Source organism: Chionomys nivalis, chromosome 13 (assembly GCF_950005125.1).
Source record: "Chionomys nivalis chromosome 13, mChiNiv1.1, whole genome shotgun sequence".
In the NCBI taxonomy this organism is placed as follows: domain Eukaryota; kingdom Metazoa; phylum Chordata; class Mammalia; order Rodentia; family Cricetidae; genus Chionomys; species Chionomys nivalis.
The window spans coordinates 67,103,040-67,126,103 of NC_080098.1; the positions used below are offsets into that span (position 1 = coordinate 67,103,040).

The window sequence follows — 23,064 nt, forward strand, 5'->3', positions numbered from 1 at the left end:
AGCTTACCACATGCACTGCAAAGAACTTCCCACCACCCCAAGTGACAGCTGCCCAGAGCCCCTTGTGACTATAACACAGATGCACTGTCATGAGCCCTCCAAGCTCAGTCCTATCATTGGGTCAACCAATTCCAATGTACCTCTGCATGAATTTTACCACTGCAGTATTGGTGGCATACAATAAACATGATATAGTGGCTCCCAACTCTGAAAGCTAACCCCTGGGACTGGAGAGATGGCTAGGCCCCTAAGAGATCTCGCTTGTGCCAGATTTAGTTCCCAGCAACCACACAAAACCCACATTTCCAAGGGATCTGACACCTCTTCTGACCTTGGGTCTCAAGTACACACGTGGTAAACACAGGAAGGCAAAACACTCACACAAAGCAAATCTTTTTTGCTTATTTGAGACAGTCTTATCTTAAGACAGCCCTGGCTGGATTCAAACTCAGAGACCCAGATGCCTCTGCCTCCCAAGGGCTGGGATTAAAGGCGGGTGCTACCACTTCTGGCTAAAACTAAATCTTAAAATCAAAATAATAATTAAAAAAAAAAGCTACCCAGACTCCACTCATCTTCTCTGTTTTTATTTACAAAACTTCAAAAACTATGAAAAAATGTAACATATACATATTAACGCGCTCATTCCTGATATGAAATTTAAGGTTACTAATGTTCTGAAGTGTATGTGTGTCCTCACTAGGAGGTTATGGCTATCTTAGCAACATTTTCTGTTGCTATTTCAAGATGAATTTAACAGACCTTTAATAGAGACTGAGGAGTTGCAAGCATGGAGTCTTCTGCTTTCCCCTGCATGCAGCACAGGTGGGCAGAGGTCTGAGGACAGCCTGGGCGACAAGCTTCCCCCGCCCTCTTTCAGTCTGTCTCTGTTGTTCTTCACCTTCACCTGATCCGATGCTTCCAGGGTTTCTCCTGTCCCCTTCTCTCCATAGGACAGCTGGGATTAGACACCCATGCTGTGTCTGCCTTACATGGCCAGCACTCTTCACCACTGAGTCATTTCCCCCAGTTCTACAGGGAACTTTTGGAGCAAAATAATGTGCATAAAGTTCCTAGAAGAAAGTCACACCCACTGCTGACTAGACTGAACTTCATGGATTGTGGAATGAGCTGGAATGCTACAGACCCAATCTTAGCCTACCTTTACAAACCATTACAAACCATTGACCGTTCGCCTAAGTGTCTGTTCAAACATCCTTATGACTATCAGATAAACCTTTCTTGTAACGTATAGAATGTCTTCATATAGCACCTGAAACCTTTAACAGACTCCTCCACTTTGCTGCAGCCTGCCTACCTGAGGTTTCCACTAAAATGTCTTGGTTTATAACTTCATTTTGTTCCTAAACTATAAAAATTCCATGAAACCAATTCAATACTGACTTGGAACACAGTGTTTGGAATAGCCTTAATCTCTATACGTAGGCCAGCTATAAGAATTAACTCATATTCCCTTTGAGGTAAGAGTTGTGTTTACTGTTAATAACAAGGCAGCATGTCTACATTCTTGAGTTACAAACAGTGAATACAGTCTAATCTCATTTGAACTCGTTTAAAACCATCCAAAAACGCAGCCGGCTCCCCAAGATACTGAGTATAGCTGCTGGGCCCTGTTCTTATCTGAAGAGAGCCACCGGGTGCTTTGAAAAGCCAGTTAAAGAAGGGCATTCTGAAAAAGAACTGCTCTTTTGACTGGAACTCATTTAATTCATTCACATTTTCTAAAGATACAGATCATCTTTAAGTTATTGTATTATGTGGTTAGTTTAGTAAATAAAAACTGAAGGAAGAAGTAAACAAATCTAGTCCTTTCTAGGACAGCAGACACTATATTGGTCCCCTCTCCTACCCCAGTGCTATAGGAAACAGTCAACTAGTGGAACTTACTTATAAGCCACTGAAAAAGACGAGGAGGCTGGAGAGATGGCTCAGTGGTTAAAAGAACTGTTTGCTCTTCCTGGGTTAAATTCACAGTACCCACATCAAATACAGCTCACAGCCATCTGAAACTCCAGTTCCTGGTAACCTGACTTCCTTTTCTAGCATCTTTTAGCATGTGGTACAAAGACAAGCAAAACACCCATAAATATATTTAAACACACACACAGAGACACAAAAGAGGAATGGGGAACAATCCTGACACAAACAAGGGAAAGGTTACCTGCTAACTCTCCCAACACATACACAAACACACACAGTGGGGTGGGGGTGAGGGGAACAGAGAAGCTTTACAGTGGAAACAGGGCCTTCATTTCTGGGAAATAAAACAAATGATTATCCTTTAGTAATGATTCCAAAGTCCACTGTAAGATGCTGAAGTGATTCACAAACCACTGTACTGACTGGTCATAATATGGCAAACACTACTGCATGAGCTTTCCGTGGACTCTGTCATGCCTTTCACACAAACGTGCTGCACATACCACACACCACTATGGCATTGTTATGCAAACTGGAGAGGCCGCTGGAGTACAATAACCTTGTCAAGGTCACCACTACTGCAGCACTGCTGAAATAAATGCTCTGCTGTAAAGAAATAAAGAAGCAAGCACATAAACAGGCATGGTAGAACCTGCCTGTGATCCCAGCACTGCAGGTGCCAAGGCAGGACACAGTGCCCTCAAGAGTCCGGACTACAGAGTGATAATGTGGGTTCAGTGGGCACAACCAAAAACCAAATGACACGTATTCTACCTTGAAGTTAAGAAATGAGTATTCTGCCAGGCAGTGGTGACGCACACCTTTAATCTCAATCTCAGCACTCGGGAGGCAGAGGCAGGCGGATCTCTGTGAGTTCGAGGCCAGCCTAGTCTACAAGAGCTAGTTCTAGGACAGGCAGCAAAAACTAGAGAAACCCTGTCTTGAAAATTAAAAAAAAAAAAGAAAAAGAAATGAGTATTTCAATTTTTCAGACACCAAGCATGACGGCTTGTGCACCTATAATCTGAGCACAAGAGGCCGAGGCAGGAAGATCTCAAGTAGTAGTCCAATTTGGGTCCAAATTAAGAAGCAGTGACAGCCATGTGTGAAGAAGGGGCATGAAAAGGCTTCTGCCAGCTGCTATCACAAACGCTATTTTATTTATAAAAAGAAATCTGACAATTGCTGAGGCACAATCTTAACACCAGGTCCTCTGGTGAAGAAGCATATAGAAGTACTAACAGGGGGGGCTGGAGAGTTGGCTCAGAGGTTAAGAGCATTGCCTGCTCTTCTAAAGGTCCTGAGTTCAATTCCCAGCAACCACATGGTGGCTCACAACCATCTGTAACAGGGTCTGGTGCCCTCTTCTGGCCTGCAGGCATACACACAGACAGAATATTGTATACATAATAAAGAAGGAAGGAAGGAAGGAAGGAAGGAAGGAAGGAAGGAAGGAAGGAAGGAAGGAAGGAAGGAAGGAAGGAAGGAAGGAAAGAAAGAAAGAAAGAAAGAAAGAAAGAAAGAAAGAAAGAAAGAAAGAAAGAAAGAAAGAAAGAAAGAAGTACTAATAGGCAGAAACATATGTCGACTCAAGTTTGAGCTGTGTTAAAACATGACATGGTTGCCGGGCGGTGGTGGCACATGCCTTTAATCCCAGCACTTGGGAGGCAGAGGCAGGCGGATCTCTGGGAGTTCGAGACCAGCCTGGTCTACAAGAGCTAGTTCCAGGACAGGCTCCAAAACCACAGAGAAACCCTCTCTCGAAAAAAACCAAAAAAAAAAAAAAAAAAAAAAAACATGACGTGGTGAAAGCCCTTTTACTTAATGAGGTAATTGAAGGCAGTAATATAAGGTCTTGGGTGGCCTTGGGATGGGAGCTGGTTCCCAGAATGGCAACTACCAAGATGAGAGGTTAAAAACTTTCAACTTCTTACGTAAACCTCCAGAGAGGGGAAAAGGGCTAAAGACTAAGTCAGTTACCAATGCCCAGGGAATGAGGGTTCGCTAAAATTCAATAATCAGTTCAGTTTCCATGTAGGTGAGTACATATAGGTATCTGAAGTAGGTATCCCAGGACATTTGTAACGAACCAGAAACCTAGCAAATTCACGCCTTTCCTGTGGCCCAAGCTATTCTAGCAAATTCTTCAACTTAGTAAGGTACAGCCTATGGGTTAGAAACAAAGACGACAACCTAGACAACATAACTTAGCAGAGAGTGTGTGGTCTAGGGGATCTGATACTGCATCTCCATGTAAACAGTGTCAGAACTGAGTAAAACTGCAGCTATGAAAAAAAAAGCACACACACACACACACACACTGGGTGACAGAAGCATTCTATGCTGAGTGACAGAGGGAAAAAACACTTTTCTTTCTAGCATGGTGGGAGGAATATACATTATCAAAAACATTTACACGACAAAGGGCAACTGGTTAAAAAATCTAAATACAAGATCTACCAGGAAAAGAAGGAAGAGTTATTTTCTTAGGTTATGGCACTCATTTACAAAGAGTAACGTATTTGTCTTAAAAATGCCATGATGTGGGGGCTGAGAGATGGCTCAGAGGTTAAGAGCACTGACTGTTCTACCAGAGGTCCTGAGTTCAATTCCCAGCAACCACATGGTGGCTCACAACCATCTATGATGAGATCTGGTGCCCTCTTCTGGCCTGCAGGGATACATGCAGGCAGATGCTGTGTACATAATTAATAAATAAATCTTTAAAAAAAAATGCCATGATGTCTGCAATCTAAGACAACTCTCAAAATCTTTGGTAAGGTAGGTAAAGTTGCACAGCAGCAAATGTAATCTTGATGAAGAGGTCACAGCTTTGATCACAAAGAATAATCTCAACCCTTCCTGGGCAGGAAATCTCCCTTTGACAGACAGTTCCAAGCCAATAAGGGATACAGAGGCCCGACCTTAAAAACAAAATCAACACAGGCACCAGTAGGGAAGCACATACCGTTGGTTCCACAATTGCAAAAGTCTGATGATAACCTGATGACCTGCTAATAGTGCTGGTGTTGGCTTTGGTCAGAAGGTGCTTTCTGCAGTGGACCAGTTACCACAACGATCCCTGCGTGGTCAAAGTGCTGGGATTAAAAGAGTACCGAATGCTTAACCCTAAACAGGACATCTTTATCACTCCCTCTGCTGCTGAAAGAATGTAAACATTAGAAGGGAGGAGTGTTATAGAACACTTCTGGGCACAACGTGAGTGTTTCACTCTTGAATTTTATCAGCTGTCTGCCTAAGATCTGCACAAGACTGAGCCAACCAGTTATGTACTGGAGGGGAAAAAGTCATGAGGTGTGAGGCCTAAGAAATCTAAGTATCTACAGGCCATTAATGTTAGAGAGGAGAAAATATTCTTCAGTGATGATATAGCCATTGATAAGTTGCCCATGCTCCTGTAAATGACCCTTTACCTCCTTGAGGTAACCTAACCCTAAATAAACTCAGTGAGTTGTAAAAAAGACATGAAAAGCAGAAAGGAAACTAGTTGGGAAGAGAAAGGCAATGAGCAGAGTGGGAGACAGACAGGAGAGGGTGATAGGAATGAGTAAAGATACCTCATATACAGGTATACAAATATCATAATAAAGCCCCATAGTGTATAATTAACATATGCTAATAAACTTAAAATACGGAAAATTCAGTAAAGGGGTCCAGTAAGATGGTTCAGTGTGTTAAAGTCCTTGCCTCTCAAGCCCGATGAAGAAGAAACTCAGTGGTAGAAGACTGAGGACTGAGGACCCAGCCAACTTTAGAACTGGCTTCAGCAACACAGGAGACTATGTTTTAAATTAAAGTATGTAACTTACTCTTAAGATTTTTTTTTTTTTTTTTTTTTGGAGACAGGGTCTCATGTAGGCCAGGATGCTTCTGAAATTCTGATTCTCTTGCCTCTCCCTCCAGTGCTGAGATCACAGATGTACACTATACCTGGTCTTATGAGAAGGAAGGAAGCCAGGGTCACATGCATGCTATGTGTGTGCACACTACTAAGTGAGCTACAGCTCCATTCCATTACTCCTAATATAGTTATTTTTTAAAAACTGAAGCTAGCAAAATGGTTCAGTGAGTAGAGACATGGGCTGCACAAGCCTGGCAATCGGATTCTAGCCCCACAACCAACATAAGATGGAAAGATTGCCCTCTCACCTCCAAATGTGCACTGTGACATGTGCCCAAATGGAATCTGGAGGGAGCATGTACAGGTATTTACCTGTTCACTTCAGTTTTGAAATTTCACTTGAAATTTCCCACCATAAAGACAAGCGCACTGGAGATGGAGTTAAGAGGTCACCTAAGTCCAGGCGCCAGCTTGGATGAGAGACCATCACTTTGCAGAATACAAAAGTCAAGAGCAAAAGGGGTCAATGGGTTTTAGATTCTGTAATTCTGAGAATGCAATTCAGAACCTTCTTAGGAACTAAATAACATTTACTAGAAAACCCAAGTAAAACTGTTTTGATAGATGCTGCCTAAGGCTAAATAACTGCACATCCACTTCAGTGTTAACGTGAACAGTCAAGGGAGAGTACAGTACCTCAATGCCAGGTCACTCCCATGTGTAAAACCCTGGCTTTGATCCCCAGCACCACCAATAAATAAACAACTAAGTAAATAAATATACAAAAGGGAGAAAGTGGTTAAATTATTCCAAGTTGCGAGAAAAAAATGGTCATCAGTGGATTAGGACTGCCAAGACGGCTCAAAGATTAAGAGCACTGACTGCTCTTCCAGAGGTCCTGAGTTCAATTCCCAGCAACCACATGGTGGCTCACTACCATCTATGATGAGATCTGATACCCTCTTCTGGTGGGTGGGCATACATGCAGGCAGAACACTGAATACCCAATCTTAAAAAAAAAAACAAAAAACAAAAAACCATACATTTTTAAGTAGTTATCTAAGTTCTTCAAAGACTAAAATATTCCTACCAATTTAAACAAATTCATCATTCAGTGTAAAACCACAGACACAGACACCAAATTTTAACAATGAAGCTCTTAAGCATGAACAAAAATCACAAGGACCAGAAACCGAAACAGGAAAAACTGCTACACTTTTTTTTTTTAAATCCCTTCTGAACTACAATACCCCTTCCATAAGAAGACACGGCTGGTGCACTAGACTCTCAAAACAAGCCACAGGCATTACCATCCCTCTCTGCAAATGCTATAGACGTCAAAATGCCCCAAACCAAACAACTATGACAGCTACAGACCTGCTACTCCAGAGAGTAGCTCTGTGCCGGAGCAGCAGATGCCCAGACACTGACCACAATGCAACTCTAGGCCTGGTCCTTGGCTACCCTGTAGAAACAGAACCAGTGGCCACACCAGCTTTGCACACCAAAGCACACAGGTTTTCAGCCTTTGTGTAGATCCTCAAAAAGTACCCTCTACTTCTAAGTACATGACTGTCTCAGAGTCAAAGTGAGCTCTCAGCTAATCAATGCTAACAAAATGATTGAGAAGGGAGGTTGGCCACACCAGGAAGATGAACCAATGGACCAGAGGCTGGAGCTTTGAACTCTAGACAACAGCCAAGTATCTAGTGAAAGGAGGCACTAAATATCCAACCAATCAAGATGACATGCGAACCATCAATAGTCTGGACACAAAGGCTCATGTGAGCTTGGTTGACTGACAGCTCTCCACGCTTATATATATATAATAGCTGTGCCAGGAGTCATCTGACCTGACTCCACAGGAGGATGCCCTCAGCACCTTACCCTGAAGACCTCCTCTGGCTGGTCCTTTGTATCCTTTCTGACACAAAGCTATAATCACGAATGACTGTACTTTCTCTGTGGCTCCTTTGCGAATTATCGAACCACAATGACGCAAGGAGTACAGAGTAATGGTGAGGTTTATTTCAGGGCTTCCTCAACTTTTGCGGGAGAAATTTTCACGTGACCCTGGGTACAAGGGTATAAAGTACACAAATCACATATGCTGATTAAGTCATAAAGAAATTTACTTTGGAGCAACTATTTGATATACTCTAATTTTATTAAAAATTAGAACAAATTTTCATACTAATAACAAAAATGTTTTACTCAGAATGGAATCTTAGCGGCCATGTTTGAGATTGCGGGATGAGGAACATCACCATGTTTTCACCACAGACCAGGTTTCCTAACTCTATAATCATCACTGCTGAGAGCACAGCATCACAGAAGGGCACAGTACAAAGAATGGTGCCATTTCAAAAAAAAAAATTTTTTTTTTTTTTTTTGGTTTTTCGAGACAGGGTTTCTCTGTAGCTTTGGAGCCTGTCCTGGAACTCCCTTTGTAGACCAGGCTGGCCTTGAACTCACAGAGATCCGCCTGCCTCTGCCTCCCGAGTGCTGGGATTAAAGGCGTGCGCCACCACCACCCGGCTCAAAAATTTTTGAAGTTCTGTCCTAACCCTAAACCAAAATCTGCTTAATGATTTTTTATAAAATAAAACAATCCAAACAGCAATTTAAAAATATCAAATGCTAACAAAATATAAACCAAGACTATATATTGATTTGATATTTATAAGCTAAGAAATGACAACAGGAAAATAGCACCTGTCTTCTCCTAGAGCAGAAAACCTTTGCGTGTACAGTGAAAACACCGTGATTCCTAGACAGTGTCGCTTACCTGTGTGGGGTGACTCAACCAAGAGCAAAGGTGCAGTGTTTGGAGCCGAGGACACAATGAAGCTGCAACACAAACAGGTGAGCACTGTCCAATGCCCAGATTCACTCACTGCTTCACTCTGAATATTTCTGGCCTTAACACACTCGGAAACCTTCTGCTGCTACTAGATTTTCCCATCCCCATATTGTTATATGACCCTTTATGAAGAGTCAAACTTCTGGAACAGATGGTCTTCAAAACTAATTAAGTATCTACTAGCTACTTTTCTCACATCTTGGGGGGGGGGGGATCAGCTAAGATGAATGAAAGATTCCATACCTTTTACTTCATGCTTTATGGATGAAAGTGACAGTAGGGCTCTGCCCCTGGTTATGGAAGCTGACACCAAGGTTTGTTACATTAAATTTCCAACAAGCAGGAAACAGTTATAACTTCCCAGATCTGCCCTGTAGCAACAAACCCACTTCCCTCTAGCAAGACCCTGCACCCTTAAAGATTCCATAGCTCCCTAACAGTGCCAGCTGTGGACACAGTTCAAATGCATGAGCCTCTGGAGACACTTTATAGTCACACAATCATAGATTTAGTAAAAACAAAGAAATATAAGCAAGGAAGTTTGATGTAGTGGCATATGCCTATTATCTGAGTAATGCGGGTGGAGATAGGATCAGTTGTTCAAGGACAGCCTAGACTAATGTGAGACCTTACCTCTCTCTCTGTCTCTCTCTCACCACATCATGAAAATCAGAGACAGAGCCCACAAAAGCACAGTAAGAGAGGGCTACAGAAAAATTCACCGGTTACGGGTGCATACTTCACTCACAGAGAACTCTGATTCAGTTCCCTGCATATATGTTGGGTGACAACTAGTAACTCCTGATTTCAGAGGATCCGAGTCATGTTCTGCACACATGGACTCACAGAGATATACATAATTAAAAAGAAAAATCTGAAAATAAACAAGAGTTCCCGTCCACGGCTCAAGTATCAACTGACAATATATTCACAGAACAGCAGAAACTGGAGATGCAGTTCCAGTGTCTTCTGACACTGCAGACTAACAATCAATTCTATACACATCAAAAAAAGACTCTTCAAACAGAGTGTGATGTCTCATGCTTGCAACCCCAGCACTAGTGAGGCTAAGGCAGGAGGAGGGAAAGTTTCAGGCTAGCCTGGGCTACATGGCAAGACTTTCTCAAAAAACTTAGAAGGCCACATGAATGTAGCATGGAGAACAGACAGTTCCGCAACTTGCTTTTGTTCTACAAGTGTTAAGCTTCTCGCCCAATACACTGTGTTCCTTATCAACCTCAAGTGCTTAATGTATTTTAGACATGGTCCCCTATATTCCAAGATGGCCTTGAACTCTAAATTCTTCTTACTTCCCCTCCTGAGTGCACCACCAGGCTCACTGTATTCAGTGTTGGGGAAATCAAGCCCAGAGCACCCCACATGCTAGGCCAACACACTACCTTCTGAGCTACACTCCAATCCCAATCTCTCATTTTTAATAGAGGCAGGAACATAAAGGATATAATAATCTTTTATTTTACATTAACTCCACCACTGAACAACTGTCCAAGATTCTTCCCTATCACAAACATGGCCACGATGAAGAACCTTACACATACTCATCTGTGCACATGCCTAGGAGTGTGCTACTGGGAAACAACATATATGCACATCAAACTCTGTGAAGCCATCCTCTAAAAAGATTCTACACCAAATTAAGATCCCACCAACCAAAAAGACTTTAATCTTTTGCTGAAAGATTAAAGAAAACTTCAAGTGAAAAAAAAACAAAAACCACAGGACCAAACAATAATACCTGAGTAAACAAATGAAATGACCTGTAGCTTTCAATCATATTAATTCAAAAATAAAGAAAATCTAATAGGCTTTTACCCTTATTTAACCAAGTGGATTTAGGTGTTTAAACAATGTTTAACTTTTTAAACTTGAGAACATTAGGAAAGAGAATACTAGAAATACTGAACAAGATTCCTGCTCAGAATCCCTTTTGTTAAACACCAGTGGCATCTGCATGCAGATCACTGTTTCGTAAAAGAGGCCATCAGGATGGCTCAGGAAGTAAGCCTGGGCGAGTGGAATCCTTGGAACCCAGGGTGGGAACTAACTCCCAGAAGCTGTCCTCTGATCTCACAGGTGCCCAAGTCACAGACCCCTGCACTCTAAGAATAAATAAAATAAATGCTTAAAGTAGCAATGATTATCAAAAGGGAAAAAAGAACTTAAAAACTCAACCTACAAACTAGTTTGAGAGACTGATATTCAAAGGGACGCACCACCTTGAAGGCAGAGACAGTAGAATCAGCGGTTTAAGGTTATTCCTGTCAAAAGAAGCTGATACTAAGGTTCACCAGTAGGGCAAGAATGGACAGCTATACACTAAAGATACCAGAGTCCGAAGATCTCAGTTCATTTGGAGTTTGAGACTAATTTCTGCATATGCTGGTCAAAAATACTTTAATTTCATCACCACTACAATTAAGAATTTTTCAGAAGCCAGATAAATTCAAAGTCAATATTTACATACGGAGAAGAGAAAATGACACTAAGAAAATTAAGGTGACTTCCAGGGCAGGCATGGCCATGCTGGGACACAAGAAAGCAGTTTGACCTCCTGGCTTCCAGCCTGTCTGGTACCTCTTGCCTCATACAATGAGCAATCTCCCTCAACAGGACAGAGCAAAGGCAAGATCCTTTCTACCATAAGTAACAGTGACCTGTTAGGACGGAAAGGCATTTAGGCAACCCCTGTTTAAGCACAGGAAGAGAAGGTACTTTTGCTTAATAACTGCTTTCCTACTCTGCCCTGAAACTGTGCTCCAAGTCCCATTCCCCTTGGACAGAGGATCCCTTTCTGCACTAGTCCACCAAAATCTGACTTGGAATGCCTTGACAAAGCCATTCCCACTAGAGACCTGGGCCTTCACCAGCCACCACTGAGTTTATTCTTGCACATTAGATGCTGTTTTTAACTATTTTTCAGTTCCCCTAGCCAGTAACATTCGCTCCTGGAGAGCTGGTCATAGGACTCAGGAGACAACCTTCCCTCCCAACCAGGAAAGAGGAAAATGGTTGACCAGGGTGGGAATTCTTAGTGTTGGAGCTGCAGAAGTGACCCAAGCTCTTGTAAAGAAACCCAAATAAACTCTGGTTCACAAAATCCTTTTCTTTGGTCTGTTGGCGCCATGCATCTTTCCATCTAGGAAAAACTGTGCAATACCATCAACATTCCATTTGCACCATCACATCAGCTAGAACGTCTACCTGGGTTGCAAAGAGTTCTGTTTTTGCAGGCCACACAGGAGCAAGGTCAGAGACAAAAGGAAATGGCATGAACACTGTCAGCAGCTCCCAACAGGCTCCTGCTCTCCCACTTCCCACTCACCTATCTTCTTTTCCAAATGCGCCTGTGGGCTTTCCAACTCCAACAGAGGACACAGAGACACCTGTCTCCCAGTGGCTTCTCTACTGTCTCGTACACTGTCAACTCAACTTTCTGTAACAAACCCCTGGGAGCATAGCCCTCACCCACCTACCTATCCTAGTGGTGCTACTTCTGAATGCTGGCTCCTTACCATGTGATTCTGAAATACTGCAGACCAGAGGCAGGCTCAGAGGCAGGCAGAGTGTTAGGCATATAGGAAGACAACATAGTCAAACTCCAATTTTGCAAAAAATAATAGAAGCTGTAACTGTTTACTTAACCATCACCACACGGTGAATACCTGTAACGGTAGACTCCAGCCTTTAAAGTCACAGCCTTGACTTCCTTTACTTTAACCCTAGCTACAGCACTCAAAGTCCAGTGAACTACTAAAAAAGTAATTATGGGGAAACTAAATCTGTTTTCATAGCGCACAACCGTTTTGAGAAATTTTATCAAGGAAACACTAATTTTGAAGAGAACCAAGAGTATTTACTTCAGAGAGGCCAAGAACTGCAGAAAACTGTTGGGAGCTGTAATGGGCAAATTAACATCTCCACTCTAATTCATACACAACAAAGTGAGGCTTGAGCAGAACACCCAAGGGATGATGAAGAGTTTAAAGAAGGGCATTCCAAAATACCAAGATCCCTGAACTTCTCCTAAGTAAAGAAGATAGCAGGAAAAGACACCCAGGCTCCCCGCAGCTTCAACCACCAGAGCAACTGAGGGCTGAAAACATACAGTATAAACTCTACACTACTGAACAGCAAGATAAAATCATGCCCTATGCTGCTCAGAACAGTCATTACCCTCCTTCTCACTACCCATGCTGCACACTAACTACCCACACATGAATCACTCGGTAGGTACAGGGCCCTCAGATCTACTATTGCAGCACCCGAGAACTCATGTTCACATCTTACTTAGAGTACAAATACAGTGATGTTTTCAGCTTGAATATGCCAAAGAAGTCACAGGATACTTCCTTTATCAAAAAGGTAGAAGTTCTAGGCTTAAAGGAGAAGAAAACAGAATAGTATGCCAAAACTGTCAGGTAAGGGTGAATCTTCTGGGGCTGGAGAGATGGCTCAGTATCCAAAAGCCAGGACTGCTCTTGCAGAGGGCCCAAGTTCGGTTCCCAGCATCAACACAGGGTAGCTCACAACTGATTCTAACTTCACCTTCAAGAGATCTGATGCCCTCTCTCTGGCCTCCATCAGGAACCACACACAATATACTGTCATATCACAAACACATTTCTATGGAAATGAAAATAAAAATAATTCTTTTTTTAAAAATCTTCAGTAGCCAGGTAATAGTGGTCCACACCTTTTATCCCAGCACTTGAGGCAGAGGCAGGTGGATCTCTGAGAGTTTGAGGTCAGTCTGGTCTACAGAGCAAGTTCCAGGACAGCCAGGACTACACACAAAAACCCTGTCTCAAAAAACAAGCAAAAACAAAACAAAAGATCTTCAGTGCAATTGTAACAGATTCATGCTAATTTTGCTGCTGAATCTCAAACTGCAAACGTTTGTCACAGTGCAGGGACATGCGCAGTGAGTGTAGTGTAGAGTGAAGCACTAACCCTGTCGATGGAGAAACAAAAACAGCATTTCCAACCTGGCAACACCTCAACTGCTCCAGAAGAATCACCATGGGTCCCTGAATTGCTGACATCAAGCAAACATCTACCATACTGAAAAAAGGAAATAAGAATGCATGTATTTCTATTTTTAAAACTCCAACACCCAAGAAGCAACAGAAACATATTACTGGGGAAGGTGGGACTGACAAAGAGACAATGGAAATGACACTATGACTTCTGAAAAATTTTCTGATTCCTGAATTACATAAACATTCACAGGGATATGTGACACAGACCCCACCTCCAAAAAGGCAAACAAAAAGACAGCAAGAAAATTAAAGCAAGCAGCAGCAGTGGCCCAGTCTGCAATCCCAGAACTGGAGGAGCTGAGCCAAGAGGGTTACAAGACACTCTCTCAAAAGACTGACAGTTAAAAACATTACATTAACCCTTAAAGCTAAGAAAGTTTAAGCATTTAATGCAAATAAACTATCAAGCTAGTAGCACAACTGAAATTTTCTTTTCAAGGCAGTATTGATGTCTGTGTGTGTGTGTAAGGGGGGGTTGATTTCTCCTTCTACTGTGAGACGTAGAGATGGAACTCAGGTCGTCAAGTTTGACTGAAGAAGTAGTGCTTTTCAGTACTTCTTCTTACCAGTCAGCTAATATTTTTAAATGGCTTTAAGATTCAGAATTTCAACAAATACATCCTATGCAGTTAAGTTTGTAAAGGCATAAAGAACTGTCAGTCAAACATAACCTACTGTTGCTCTACTTACTAATTTTATTTTCAAATGTCTATTATCTGTGTTGTAGAATAATACAATTGCATTGATGTTGCTAAGACTACACATTTCAATATTAGAGAAAAAAGGATGCATTCAGTGTGAAACCTTAAAAAACTAACCTTGAACTAAAGGATTTCACATAGCATCAAAATGTATACATGTCCCAAACCAGCCCAATGGAAGTGGGACAGTAGCAGTAGCACTAAGGACAAAACAGGCCTAAACTCCACTCCCAACCACAGGAGCTAAAACAACATCCACATTTTGAGTAAAAAGTATCCGGAAGCAAAAGCCAAAACAGGTTTGTTTTTTTTTTAATTTTTCGAGACAGGGTTTCTCCATAGCTTTTGGTTCCTGTCCTGACTAGCTCTTGTAGACCAGGCTGGCCTCGAACTCACAGAGATCCGCCTGCCTCTGCCTCCCGAGTGCTGGGATTAAAGGCGTGCACCACCAAAACAGGTTTTTATCATGGCATGTCAAAGAAAGGCCCAATATAGCCAAATTGGGATAAACTGTAGAAAAAGAGTAACTATACGATTAAAACACTGGATACAAAATAAATAAATAAATAACAAAAGAGAAAGATCCATCAGTCTACAGTAACCTAGAGGTAAGCAAGTAACTACCCCACAACAGCTATTGCATAGCATCATAGTTTCTTCTATTCCTGTGATAAAATACCCTGACAGAAGCAACTTGAGGGAGAAAGGTTTGTTCTAGGTCAGAGTTCAAAGGTACAAATGCAAATTGAGGCAGCAGGAGCTTGAAGCTGCTGGTTACATGGGCAACTACAATCAGGAAACAAAAAGATGAATTCCTCTGCTCTCTGCTCCCTTTCTCCAGTCCAGAATCTCAGTCAGGGGTGGGTCTCTCCCACATCAATTAACTTAATTAAGATAATCTTGCACAAAACACAGTCAACTCAGAAGCCTGTCTCCCAGGTAACAGCAGAACTGTCATGGTGACAATTCACAGGAACCATCACAAATAGGAAAAAGAATATTCTTTATCACCTACGTTAGGACCCAACTCAAACTACTTGTAGCAATTTCAGCATACAATCTTAACATAAAAACAAAGTCTGGCCGCGATGGTGGCGCACGCCTTTAATCCCAGCACTCGGGAGGCAGAAGCAGACGGATTTCTGTGAGTTCAAGACCAACCTGGTCTACAGAGTAGTTCCAGGACAGGCTCCAAAGCCACAGAGAAACTCTGTCTCGAAAAACCAAAAAAAAAAAAAAAAAAAAAAAAAAAAAAAAAACAACAACAACAAAAAAAAGTGGATCTTGCTAGGATGTAACTACAGGCAAAATGCCAGGTGTGGCAGTGCAAACCTGGGATCAGCACTTGGGAAGTGGTGGTAGGAGGGAAAGAAGCTTGAGACCAACGTGGGCTACATGAGAGCCTGTCAAAAGGAGAAAAGAAAAAAAGGAAAGAAAAAAGACAATTACATTCTTTAAAAAAAAAAAAACTCAAAGAGTATTTTTTTAAATAGTTACTAGTCTAACACAAAACCTGATCTTCAGCACTTAGAAAAAATAACCTTTGGTTTTTCCACTTAATCTGCCAAAATGTGGCTAAGGCCCACATGGAATGACATGAGTATGATAAACCCTGACTTCAGTAGGCTTCACCACTTGCCTAAGAGGTCAACCCACTTCCCACACTGCTCTAGCACTCAAGTCTAGTACTGGTCCTACATTAAGATGGCTTCCTGACATAATGAACACCTGGCAATGCATGGAGGCTTGTTTCTTTAATTCCCACACTTACAAGGCAAAGGCAGGCAGATCTTTGAGTTCTAAGTCCATCTGGTCTATATAGTAAGTCCCTGGTTAGCCAGCACTATAGTGAGACAGTATCTCAAATAATACCAACTACTGTCTACTACAAATATGTAACAACTACATTCATGTGAAATATGGTATTCAACACCTTTTTTCAAATTTATTCTCATACAAATCAGCCACATGAAACCAAAGGTGATGATGCATTTCAGTGTCCACTTAAGTTACCATATGCCAGGAATTGTTGCAGGATATTTGATGGCACTGTGAACCGGAGACTAGGTTAATAAAATTAAACTCTGGGGGCAGAGTCAGCAACTAGTTGACAGGAATCAGCCAGAGAGGATAGAAGGATGGAGGAACCAGGAATATGAACAGAGAGAACACAGGAAGGAGGAGGGAGAAACTTTAGAGATTTGCTTAAATCTTTCTGGTTTGGAGGAGTGGAGAGAAGTTTCTCTTGCTGGGTCTTTGGCAAAAAGGAAGGCCAGTTGACTGCTTCTCAGCCTCTCTGATCTAGTAGGTTTTCACCCCAACATGTGATTCCTGAGTATTGGTAAACAAATGATACAGACTTAATTAAAACCTACATTTGGTGGCTGGTGCTGAGCCAGTGCTAGTGGGACAGGAAATCTCACCAGGCCATGGTCTGAGCAGCCAGGTGCTGACTGCGGACAGTAGTTAAAATATGAGTAGATTAAGGTGCAGCCACTAAACGGACAGGAAAACAAGGAATAAACTGTTATGAACTTTGGCCTATTCCTGATAAGGTACTTATGCCTCCTAAGAGTAAAAGGTAACATCTAACTTTTAGCTGAATATTCAAAGTCTGAACAGATGGAAAAATTTCTCCCACTGCAAACTATTAACTCCTACCAATGTCAAATCTCTGTCCCCATCCACCATTTGGACTTCTTTTCTTTCCTATTTAAATACTCTTAGTCCTGTGTAGCACATCTTTCTCTTCTCAGGTATTTGTGAACGTGTAAGTCCATCACACACACTAAGCATATACACCTTCCTAATAAACTACTAGATTGGGAGCTGGAGAGATTAAGAGCATGGGTTACTGTTCCAGAGATCAATTCCCAGCACCCACATGGCAGCTCAGAACTGTCTATAACTCTAATCTAGGCGATCTGACACTCTCACAGACATGTAGGTAAAACACCAATGTACATAAAATTAATTATTTGTTTTAAAAAATGTTATACTGCAGACACACTTCTTATCATGTACTTAAGTCCTACAGGACTCGTGGAAAGAACCTAATACAATCTATCATTTATTTTTTTAAGATTTACTTCTATCTTATATTCATGGGTGTTTTGCCTGCATGTACATACAGGTGCAAGCAGTGTCTATGGTGGCCAGAAGAGGGCAGTGGAGTCCCTGAAACTGGAACTACAAACCTCACTGAGTTGCCACATGGGTGCTAGGTCCCAAACAGGAGTCCTTTGCAAGAGTAGCAAGTGCTTTTAACAATGAGCCACCTCTCCAGCTCTGACTTAGGAACATTTTAAGTTAGGCACCCAATAAGGACTTAAACTAGATCCAATATTACAAGAGTGTGAAACAAGCTGTTTACTTCCTCATAAAGACAGGGCACTAGTAACTGTGGCAGAGCGGGGAAGAAGGGAAAAGGATCAACACTGACTTGTCAGCTGTGTTTCTGGAACCACACTGGGACAGGCTTCCTCCCAGTCCGCAGCTCAGGAACTGAAGGCTTTAAAGTCTCCACTCCAAGTGTTCGACCAGTATTGCAGAGGTGAGTTCAACAAGAGGGGGAAATCCTGACTTCCAACCACACCACTTCAAAACATGCTTTTCACGACACCAGGCTTCCAAACTGAACAAAGCAGCCAGTTAAAACAGCATCTTGCAGCTTCTCATTTAGAAAGAGGAAAAGAATATACATTTAGCTGAAAACTTGTATTTAAATGTTCCTCAGCAAACTGAGATTCTACTAATGGGCATGCAGACATCATTTCCAACCTCTAAATACCCCACAATAGGTCTATGTTGCCTGAGACTTTAGTGCTCCTGTCTCTTCCATCCCTTAATGTTGGGATTACAGGTGTGTGCCACGCCTGACTCCCTTCATGTATTTCTAACATACTAGAAAAAAAATGCTGCAAATAATTAATACTGCAGTTAGCTCAGGTATAACTGTTAGCTACCCCAAAGGTCAGACTCTACAAAAGAAAACTCTTCCCAGGAGACTGACTTATCAACCGGTAAGGGTGAAATTTTGGAATCACCCACAAAACAAGAGAGGCACACACACAACCATATCAATCCCAACACCACAATTCCCAAGTAATGGAAGGCACTACTGCCTAAGATACAGCAAAAAGACAGTTAAAAACAAATAAAAAATAATTTTAACAAAGAGGCAATGTAGCACGATTAATAAAAACCCAGAGACAGAAATTGGGGTTCAACCTGAAGGTCAGAAAAGCAAAACAGCTAGCCATTGGCTCTTACCTCTACCTCAGTCTGAAATGGTGATTCTGCCTTCAGGAACCTCCAGGAACTCTGCCTAAGTTGTCTCCTCCCATCTTATACTCCTCTCTAATGCTGAGATTAAAGGCGAGCACCACTATCGCCCAGTTTCTATGGCAAACTAGTGTGGCTTCTGGGACTAAAGGTGTGTGTCACCACTGTCTGGTCTGTAAAGATGATCAGTGCAGGCTGTTTTATTCTCTGAACTTCAGGCAAGCTTTATTTATTAAAATACAAATGAAATGTCACTACACCATGGTCTTCAAACTCAATCTTGCACTAGGCTTCAACAGACCAGATTACAAATCAAAATGGAGTCACTCCTACTGAAGTTAGCCAAACTGAAACTAAGTTATAAGTCCTTCAGAAAAATCAGAAAAAAAAAAAAAAAAACCCAAACCAATTTCCCCTAGCAGGCCCCTGCGCAATGAGGTACCCTCAGTTTTAAAGCTTGGTAAGCCCTGTCCTGAAGCGATCTGATGTGGTACTAGTGGGTTCTCTATTGACTTCTCCCGTTTTCCACTTAGCAGAGGAAGTAACTTTAAAAATCCACCAATCTCCTTGTCTTTTGTTTTCAGCCCTTCTGTGTCCCATAAAAGTAAGTTCCAAGCCCACAACGGCAGTATTTTTCAGAGTTCCCCAAATGAAAATGTGAACTGTGACCCTAAGAAAGACAGAGAACGGCAGGCACCTCGAGCACACCCTTCCCCAAGTGTGACTGGCATCCTGTACTGTGGTCTGCTTGGAGCCCGTAATTAAGGGCACTATCGAGTCAGTCCCTCTCGATCTATCCACTGGTGGCGAGGGGGAGGGGGCAGGTCAACAACATGAAAGAAACGCCTTCATTCCCTAAACAATCTGCACTGCTTCCAGAGAGCTACAGGGTAGTCACTTTGTTCTCCCGGAGGCAGAACCAGGAGTCCACCACGCACAGAGGAATTGCTCTACCACTGAGCTCTCCCCTCCAGCCTCCTTCCGACTTTTACCCAAAATGGCCTTGAATTTCCGATCCCTGCTACCAGTCCTTGGAATTACACACCAGTTGTTGCTAGGTCTGGTGATGGTATCCTAAGTAATCTTGGCACGACCGAATGTAAAAACTAGATGTGGAGCACAGGACAGCAACCTCACACTACCGTCTTGAGCTATCCTCCATCTCCTTTGAACACTAAAAGTAAGGTCTACAAATCAGTTAAAGTATTTTTTAACAATCTTAAGCAGGGCTCAGCGGTTAAGCGCACTCACTGGCTGCTCTTCCAAAGGACCCAGGTTTGATTCTCAGCACCCAGATGGCACTCAACTGTTAACTTCAGTCCCAGGGGATCAGAGCCCTCTACTGGCCTCCCTGGGCACCAGGCATACATGCAGTACACAAAACAAATATGCAGACAAAGCACCCATTCACATATATTTCAAAATCCCTAAGCATAAAAATATGGTCCCTCATGACAGTGCGGCTTGCACTCCCGGCCAAAACAGGATATTGAGTTTAAGTCTTCAGTCTAGAGTACAAGAGACTTCATACAAATTTAAACTGAAAACCCTTTCGCCTGATCCATTTCACAGGCATTTTAGTAAGATTTTAAGATAAATCTTATTTAGCTTATTGTAAGAAACACTACACATTTTTATAACTATATTAGGTAACGTTAACTGTTATCAAACCTGATAATGAACATCCTATAAATCAGACATCGATTTTTTTTTTCCGGTGAATGTTGAAGGGGTGAAAAAGAAGGCTAAAGACGAGCCTCCTCGCCTCTATCCAAAATTTCATCACCTCAAAAGTATGCTCAGGATATGTAGGTAAAAACGACTAAGATCGGGTTTCATTTTCACAGCCTAACAAAAGCTACGCAGCAGGCAATTACTCTCCATCAATCCTTTCAGGCTGCAGTTTCTTCCAGAAAATTCCAAGGAAAGTTACTGAGGCATTCGCATTTCGGTACGGATCCCATCTTCCGCACTAGTCACATTGAAATCCTTTACACTTAAACGTACCTTGTACGGCTTGTGGATGCACACGATGATAAATAAACCTTTAAGCCAGGAATAAGACTTCAAACAGAATAATCCTTACAAAACCCGAAACCCAATTCGCTGATTATAAAAACCAAATCAATATAAAAACAATTGCGTAAACAAACTTTGTGATGCGCAGGCAACGACGTGGTTGACTGAAGCCATTTCTCAACCCCACACCCCCTCCTCCCGGAAAGGCCCAGAACGCACCAGCCTTGCAGGAAGCCACCAGAGACCGCGACCCCCAGCGCTGCGCAGTACCCGCACCGCGTCGCGCTACACCCCGGCGCGAACCGGGAGGCAAACCCAAGGTCACACGGGCCGGAGCCCCGAGCCCCCCAGGCAGGGCGTCACCAGGGTGACCGGCCGCGGGGGTCCCGCCACGCCCCTCCCCCGCCCGGTTACGCAATGCCGCCGCCCCCGCTCCCCCGCCCGGCGCGGAACAAAGCGCGCGGGAAGCGGTCGCCGGGCAGGGGCAGGGACCCCGCCAGCGCCATGTTGGCGGGGGCGGCAGGGACCGGGTGGGGGCGACGAACAAAGGAACTCGCGCACGCCCCGGCCCTAGCCCGCCGCGCCCCGGCCCCGCCGAGCCCGGCCGGCAGGGGGCGCTGAGGGGCGCCGCCCGCGGACAATGCGCCCGGGGCCCGCGGGCTGCGCTCACCTGGGTCCGCGCGCCGCGAGGCCCACCCGCTCTCCCCTCACAGTCCCGTGCCCGGCCCCACGCCCGTCTCACCTGCGGGCCGCCGAGGCTGCCCACGGGGCCGCCGTGGCTCGCTCGTGCTCCCCGCCGGCCCAGCCCGAGCCAGACGGCGCCTCCCCACCCCCGCTCCTCGCCGCGGCCGCCGCCCGCCCCCCGGCCGCCACGGCGCACGCGCACTGCACCCGCCGAACTGCGACGGCCGCGCCGCCTCGGCGCCCGGCACCGCCGGAGATACTGCGCAGGCGCGGGTAGGAGGCGGAGCTTTGCGGCGAGGGCGGGGCCTGGCGCTGCTCACCTGGAGGGTGGGGCGCGCACCCGTGGCCGCCAGGTGCGCGCCGGGAAACCGCGGGCCGCGCGCAGACCGGGTCTCCCTTAGGAGCGCAGCAGTCTCAGGGAGGCGTAAGGCGAGCCGCCGGTGTCCGGGCGCCGGCATTTGCACTTGCACAGGCGAACGGGTTTCAGGAACTATCCTTCCTCTTTGTCCTGGGACGTTACATTCGCTGTCTCTCGGTCTGGCTAGCTGCGGAGATGCAGGGGGTACGGTCACGTGACCGTGCACAGCGCAGGTGCACCCTCGACCCTGCTGAGCAGCAGCCTTGGATTGCAGGACGCGAGCCCTTTAAAAACTATGGATGGGCTCGCCAAACTCCCTCGAAGACACCGCCTCGCTGCACGCCGCACTGCGCAGAGGCCGGGAAGCTCGGCTCAGCTGCAAAGCCCAGGGCCTCCTGCGAACACCTGCTGAGAGCACCTGCTACAAACATCTGGCCTGGCCTCGCTGCAGCCACTGGCCTAGAAGTCACCCCGAGCTCCTCACGAGGCAGCAAGCCAAGACTTCGCCCGATCGCACGTGAATCCGTGCGACTTCGGTTCGAGTTAAGACGCCTTTTGAGGATCTGCTTGGCTGTGTGCAGAAAGGGAGAGAGAGGAAACATCCAGAATGGTTTGGTTTGGAGGGGGTGGGGCTCGAGTGCGGGACCTGGTGGTTCATCTGGATCTCACCCAGCCTGGCGTGCTCCTGTCTCCTAACCCCTAGCCGAGTCTCTGGAGCCAGGCGGTCACCGACCTGGTTCCTCGAGTGCTCCTGCACTGCCGCATTGTCATAAGCCAGAGTGCTGTCAGGCCGAATTACAAGACGTTATTGGAAAGCCCTTAGCGCACTACAAACCTGCAGCACGGTTGTTAGTTCGCAGTGCTCTTTTGGGCACCTTTTTTTTTCTTTAAGATTGATACGTGCCTGCTCAAATTAAAGTGCTTGTCTCAGATGACACTCTTGTCAGAAACAACCTTGTCAACCGACCAACGGGAGGGCTAATTTCAGTCAAGACACAGCCAGCCTCGTGAGCATTGAGAGATGATTACCTTTTGTTGTTGTGTTGAATGTTTGATAGTGAAGGCTGACAGGAGCAAGGAAGAGTGTGATGGGAAGGAGGCTCAAGTGGTTAGTCTGGAACACTTTGTTTCGTTGGTGAAGCTCCTGTATTTCTGTTGTGTTAGGGTTCTCTAGAGGAACGTGTGTGTGTGTGTGTGTGTGTGTGTGTACATATATATGATTTATGAGAATAGCTTGCAGACTGTGGTCCAGCTAGTCCTGCAATCCAGTAGTTGTTCAGTCCACAAGGCTG

At 44.2% G+C, this 23,064-nt stretch overlaps 1 protein-coding gene across 3 annotated transcripts in view; it reads right to left on the reverse strand.

The window, feature by feature from the left end:
• The window catches only part of Spin1 (spindlin 1), a 51,868-nt gene extending 30,245 nt beyond the window's left edge, over positions 1 to 21,623 (reverse strand). Inside the window, exon 1 of one of the 3 annotated variants that reach the window (XM_057787301.1) lies at positions 21,473 to 21,623. The gene's annotated coding sequence lies outside the window, so the exon portion shown is untranslated. Of the gene's footprint in view, positions 1 to 20,718; positions 20,854 to 20,949; positions 21,312 to 21,472 lie in introns of those variants that run through there. The other 2 variants (XM_057787302.1, XM_057787304.1) reach the window with 2 other exon arrangements.
• Between the last annotated feature and the right edge of the window lie 1,441 nt (positions 21,624 to 23,064).